The sequence below is a fragment of the Sturnus vulgaris genome, chromosome 5 (assembly GCF_052056855.1).
Source record: "Sturnus vulgaris isolate bStuVul1 chromosome 5, bStuVul1.hap1, whole genome shotgun sequence".
In the NCBI taxonomy this organism is placed as follows: domain Eukaryota; kingdom Metazoa; phylum Chordata; class Aves; order Passeriformes; family Sturnidae; genus Sturnus; species Sturnus vulgaris.
This window is the reverse complement of record NC_142247.1, coordinates 15,764,989-15,772,055: the sequence shown is the minus strand read 5'-3', so window position 1 is coordinate 15,772,055 and position 7,067 is coordinate 15,764,989.

Here is a 7,067-nt window from a genome sequence, read left to right as displayed (position 1 = left end):
ATTCAGCCTGTATTAACAGGCCCAGAAGGGAACAACTTTTTTCTGCTAAATTATTTGAATATTGAAGAATATAAGTTCTACAGACAACTTTTGTAAATTTTTATGCAAGAAACCTCATGCTGAGTTGCACTGAAAACAAAATAAATGCGAGATTGCTTACTTGATTAGAAGTAGAACTTAAGATTTTTTACTTGAGTCTACAGAGGAAAGGAAAGGTAAATAAAAATTATCAAATGAGGAAAATGATAGGGAAGTTGCTGAAAGATTCAGGAAAATCACAAAAAATTACTCAGTGGTAATGTGGATCTTATAAATTATTTCTTCCTCTCTGTTGATTTCCCTCATTACTGTAATAAATTTAAGTCTTGTATAGTGCTGACTATCAGCACAAATAGCTCATCAGGAAAGGAAGCAGAATCCTTGATGGTCATCATACATAATTTCACTGCAAAGGGGTTTTTCAGTTGTTAATATTTCTAATCAAAATTTGTCAGGTGATGCTGCAGGATACAATTGGGAAGAACTCCCTGTAAAACTTGCAAAGCCAAGCCACTTTGTATTTTCTCTTTCTCGTCTCTCTTCAAAATGATGCCTGCAAAAAACATCAGCGGGTAGACTGCTATGGTGCAATCATAACTGTGTAGCAGACGAAGATTAATTTCACTTCTTATCACCATCTGAAATACTTTCAAGCCTATTTTTAATATCTATCATTTTTCTCATTCTTTTAGAGTAAGGTTTCTGGAGGAGAGACTGTGTTTCTGTTGTGTTCTACAGACATGATCCATGGCTAGGATTCCTGTGTAAGTTAATGTAAGTGGAACCTTTTTATGCATTCTACTCCCTGAGAAGACATGCCACATATGCTCACATATGCTAAATATCTTACTTTTCTCTGCCAGTGATGCTTCAGGTGGCACCCTGAAATAGGTTTTTTTTTCCTCCCAAAGATAAGTAAATGGGATTTAGCAAAGCATGTGAGCAGACTGTACTTCAAGCATGTAAAGCATATCAGTGCTAGGAACCAGTCCAATATATGTTTCAGTGCATAGTTATGTGTTGTGCTAAGCTGTGATATCAGACATCTGCTTAAAAGTCAGCATGATTTCAGAACTTCACTGCCATGGGGTCTTTCTATACTTAAAAGTCATTAAAATCCTAGGATGTGAAAGTGTGCTATCAATTCAGGCCCTTTATCCACAAGACCTTATGCAATAAGTATATTTTTCACTGGACTCATGATAACAAAGGAAGATATATTTTTATATTTTTTAGGAAAATTGAGACCAACCACTGTGTATGGAAAGAAAATGCAAGCTGTTTGCTTCCTCTTTCCAACACTGTGCATCTGAGTGCACGGATGAAATCTCTGGACTTCAGGGATTTTGAAAAGTGTTTGATTCTTCAAGTATTTCTCAATGTAGGTCACCTCAGAATGTAGCCAGGCAAGAAACTGTCCCATTTCATGTATTGTTTAAGATTCTTGTGTGCTACCATTGTGAAATTTTGTAGGCTTATGCTCGTCTTACATGTGTGCCATACTTAAAAAAGGCTAGAGCACTTTCTACACTTCATAAAATCTTTAATATTTTTTCTTCTTTCTTTTCTTAGAACACAGTTCTGGTTCCTAAAGTAGAGTAAGGAAAAACAAATATGAAATAATCCATCAAATGGATATAAAACAGTGAGTTGTACTTCTAGCTTCTTTCAACAGTTGGAGGAAAAAACTTATTCTCATCATAATGAAATCCTGAAGTCTGCATCACAAGACTGATTAGTCTTCCTGATCATAAACCTCAACAGTAAAGTTATGACCTCAGGGAGTTAGCAAATGTCCTCATGCAGGGCATATTCCCAAATATCATTCATATGTAGTCAGATCTGATTAGCCTAGGTGAATGGTAAGCTCATTTTATATTTAAATTACAGCATTAATAAAAAATGTATGAAGACGAGAGATTGAGAAGAGGGGGCTGCAGCCAAGTGAAAGAGGAAAAAAATCCATACTCTATTTTTCAGAATGTATTTGGAGTGTGCAAAACTCCATGTCTGAATCCTCACATACATTATCTGTCTTTAGAATCAAACATACAAAAACTTGCCATTGGTAAAAAGAATGGCCTAAAAAGTATATAAACATTGAATACTCCTTTGATTTGGAGAATGAATCACTACTTTTGCAATCCTGATGAAGCTCTTTCTGATCATTAACATTGGTGTGAAAAGAATAAGTAATGGAAGCAATGTGTTTGTACAGATTTCATTGAATATACAGATTTTAATAGACCATTAAATGCACTAACACAACTTCCTGAGCAGGTACGGTACAGCATAAAGACATATGAAAGGAGGAACAATGTGGAACAATCAGAGATGAGGTCTTGTTTCTTCTTGCATGAGGATTCTTTTCCCTATTTTTTCCATCCTCAGAGGAAATAGGGTGTTTTAAAAGATAGTCAAATCATCAAGGAGGAGAGGCATGGAGCAGTACCGAAGAAACTGGATGGAAGCTTTAGTAAGAAATCAAGATCTAGACACTGGTGACATCATTAAGGAAAGTCTATATTACCTATTTAAAAAAAATTATATATTTGGTAATTGTCACTCATTGTGGATCCAGTACCAGTCACACAGTGCAATTTCCCAATAACTTCAAGAGATAACTGTTTTTTTTTTTTTTTCAGGAAAAAGAATAGGATTTTAAAATTCTTAAGGTTAGAAAAGATCTATAAGGTCATCTAACACCATCACCATGTTCACCAGTAAACCATGTCCTCAAATGCCATATCCACATGCCTTTTGAGAACTTCCAGGAATGGTGACTCAACCAGTTCCGCGGAAAACCTGTTCCAGTGCTTGAAAACGTTTTCCATGAATTTTTTTCCTAATATCTAATGTAAACCTCCCCTTGTGCAACCTGAGACCATTTCCTCTCATCCTGTCACTTCTTACCTGAGAATAGAGACTGACTCCCACCTCACACAAGCTGCTTTTTAGTAGCTGTAGAGGGCAATGAGGTCTTGCCTCAGCTTCCTTTTCTCCACATTAAACAACCCCAGTTTCCTCACCTACTCCTCACCAGAACTGTGCTCCAGACCCTTTACCAGCTCCAATGCCCTTCTCTGGACTCGCTCCAGCACCTCAATTTCTTTCCTGCAGTGAGAGGCCCAAAACTGAACACAGGACTCAAGCTGCAACCTCACCAGTGCTGACTACAGGGAGATGAATACCTCCCTAGTTCTACTGGCCACACTATTTCTGAAACAAATTATTAATTTCATACAATATCATTGAAATTGCTCATGTTTGAATGCCACCAGTGAAATTCTGCTAGTTTTACTTGGAAAAAATCGCTGCCTTTTCCCCCCAGTTGGCTTTGGTCTATTCTGTTTCCACAGTATTAGAAAAGGTTGCAAAATAACCAAGAGAAAATTTGTGTATAGTAATTCTGCAATCTTTTCTTAAGTGTTTCTATTTCTATTTCATCCTATTATTCATCATCAGTATTTATTATTCATAAAAGTAGTAGTTTGGAGTTCATCTGAATGCACATTTACATAAGGTCAAGAAAGACTTAAGTACAAAGACAAAAACTCCAAAGAGAGGGTGTGAAAGAACCTGTAGAAGGTCAAGTAAAAAATGTGAGATTTCTTCAGAGAAGAGAAAAGGTGAGACAGATATCCACTCCCAGGTAAAAGGTGTGTGGACCTCACTATGCACAGCAGATGTTCAGTCACTAAGAAGGTAACTCCAAGACTATGAATCAAATTCCATATAATTATCTCTATGCAGCCAGAGTTAAGCCTATGACTGCAAATCTCATTGCTTCTGCATTTTCTTGGAAATTATGACCAGACTTCTGAATACCCTTCAGAGAGTACTCAAAAGTTAGTTCCTGCAGCACTTAAAGCCTGTGTTGGATACAGGAAAGAGCATTCTGTCAATGGCACTTTCTCGTAGTGGTAGGACTTGTGAGGAATAGAATGATGTAATGTCATGAACCAGGCTGATAGTTATCACATTTAGTTAGCCTGTTAGATGGTGTCTTTAAAAAAAGTCACATTATTTCTGTTTATATATATATATATATATATATATAAAATTACTAGTTTTATGGTTGGCAATCCATGGATAGCAGCTAAAGGTTATTTTAATTATAATTCACATTTAAGGGTCTGCTTTTGCAGGAATTATATCAAGAAAAATGTTGGCAAGTTCACAACTACAAGATTGGGCAATAAGGGAATTAAAAAGATTTGTAAAAAACCAATGACTAAGTGCCTATTTCACTGCCTGTTGTATCCTGTTATATCCAGAGAATGGAAAAAGGAAATTCCATATTGACTAGATTGAGCTGTACTTGCCATCTCAGTAATGAAACCATCATGCAATTCCTTCAAATGAAATCTCAATTAAACCACACAACTGTTTCTTTTTACTTTCACACTGTAAAAATCCAGAACAGCAAGTGTCCAGGAAAATACATTCATTGGAAAGAAGCTACCAAAGTCTGTGCTTTTGACTGTCATCTGCAGCTTATTTCACACACCCCCCCAAAAGCAAGAAGTCAAAAATGGAAACTGCATGGGTGGTTTGTTACTCAGCACTGGGCTCCAAGTAAGTCTTCTTGATGCAATTGTCTTCCTGATAGAAAACAGATTGATAATTTGTTTCCCAAGTCCATAATTATTTGAACTCCTTAGGTTGCAGAAAATTTGAAAGTATTTCAGATTGTGCATATACTCTCATATGTTCCTGTATTGAATCCTTGGGCCTGAGTCCCCTCTTCCTTACCAACAAAGTAATTTACAGCTTTGGAGAAGTAAGGGAGTGTATTAGGTAAACAAACATATTGTGATTTGCATAGGCCCTCTGTTACACTGAATTTGAAATATTTTTACCACGATATGAGACCTGAAGACTTGAATTTCCAATGAAGTTCTTTTCCATGATCATCACTGTTTAACATAGTTTTTCAGTAAATGTTCATGTGATGGTGTTAATAGCAACAATTTCCCTCGAAAGAAGGTAATTTCTTTATTTCACTGTTTTTAGGGAGATCTGTCTTCTCAGTTTCTGTGCCACTACAGTTCCTGAGAAGGGTTTTGTAACTGAAGGCAGATATGCTATTCACACAAAGAATGTTGGACAGGTTAATACTATTGTGCAATGTTGTGCAATATTAATTCACTGTGCCATTGTGCTATAACCAGCACAAGTTCCTGAACATAGGTCTGCCAGAAAAAAAATATTTTGATGCCTTGCTAAATAGCATTTTTTACTCTCAGGATTTGTGTGTGGAAAAAAAAATTAAAAACTTCTAGGTATAGTTAGAGAAAAAAGACACAAAAATGGGCAGATAAAACTATAAAAAGGCCCTTTCGGCTTCCTTTTTCACCACTTTTCACCAGAAATTTGATTTTAAGTTTGTTTTGTTTTACTAGGATATTAGCTTTATACTGGAGTTTAGGAACTCATTGGAAGTCAAGAATCAATAACTGACTCCTCTGTGCTGGGGACAAGGAAAGATGGAGAGGATTGATTGTTACACTTACGTAATCTTTCCTGGAGCTCTCTTGGTTCTGCATAGCTGCTTATACCTCAACATTAGCAGTAAAGACCATTCCAGCCTTCACAAAATATTGTCCAAATATCTGTTTCTGAGTAGGTCATTAATTTTCAGGGACTTGCCAGCTATGCTGCACAGTAGGTGGGAAAAAATGTGGTGGTGCTTGGGTGTGATGCCAACAATAACTAGCTATTCACAGCTATGATTTCTCACCAAGTAATTATAACTTTTTCTTTACTAGGGGAAAAAATAATACTGAGAATGAATTTTTTAAACACATTTACTTGTTACCAAGCCATTCTTAAGTTTTCTTTGGGGAAAGGAGCTAGTAGCCTTTCTTATTGGGTGGAAATTTCCACTAACTTTCTTGGGAACTTCAGACATGCTAAAAATACAGTGTCTATATACCTCTGCAGCAAGGATTGTCCTCTTTTCCTAGTTAGATGCTCTCTCTATATAACATAGACATCTCACAGCTGTATCATGGTGTTTAGGATCTTTTTGGCACTGTTTCCTTCCTAATTATACTTTGAGAATTCCTGAAGGTGGCTGTTCCAATATTTGGTAAACTTTTTCCTGAAAATGTCACTGCTTCTTCACATCATATTGAGGTACTGTTAGTATAACACTTTGTCTCAATTTATCATTGCTACCTCTATCCATTCAAAGATCACAAGGATACAGTGATAATCAGGTTTGTATCCTATTTCATTTCCTTATTTAACTGCAATTTAAACTGCTGCTAGACTGTATAATTAATTTGCAGCCCTTGTAAATGCAGAGCTGCTCAGTAATATCACAGAAGTGAATTTTACAGGGTTTTTTTTTATCTGTATTTTTCTACAGATCCTTTCTAAGTCATTACCTGTCCATTGTTGCAGGGACTTCTTAACTTCCACATTTTATATAGACAATGTATGTTCTTTTAAATTATAAGGATTTTGGTACATAATCTTTGGTCAAGACTTATTTTGAGGTGCCTAAAGTGAAGCCCTGAAGTCTCCAATTTTGCTCCAGTTCAGTCAGTGGGAAAAGTGGACAGCCATGCATTTGGGAAATTCCAGCCATTGTCCAAATACAGACTTGGGAGTTTAAATTCCTATTTTTGAAAATTTTGACCAAATTAATTACAGATTTTGATTTATGCAGATGGACCACTCTATGTCCTTACTCTTTTAGATAATGGAAAATGTGCAAAAACATTAAAGAAAATACAGGAAGAGATTATGTGGTGAGGTCTGCATTTTGCCCTAATATTTTGCTAATGCTAGGGATTGGGAATGAAAGATGTTAGTGCCTCAAGTAAGAGAGGGGACAAAGGTAACCAGCTGCAGAATTTATGGGATGAGTATTATATTCCAGAGAGTTCATTTATGGCAGAAGGTACTTTTGGCCAAAGTTTAACTCACACTCCTAGAAGAGAACTTGGTTCTATTAGAAGAACAACCATAAGTCCAGTCCTACATCAGAGATGGGACATGATAGAGCAGGAGAATAT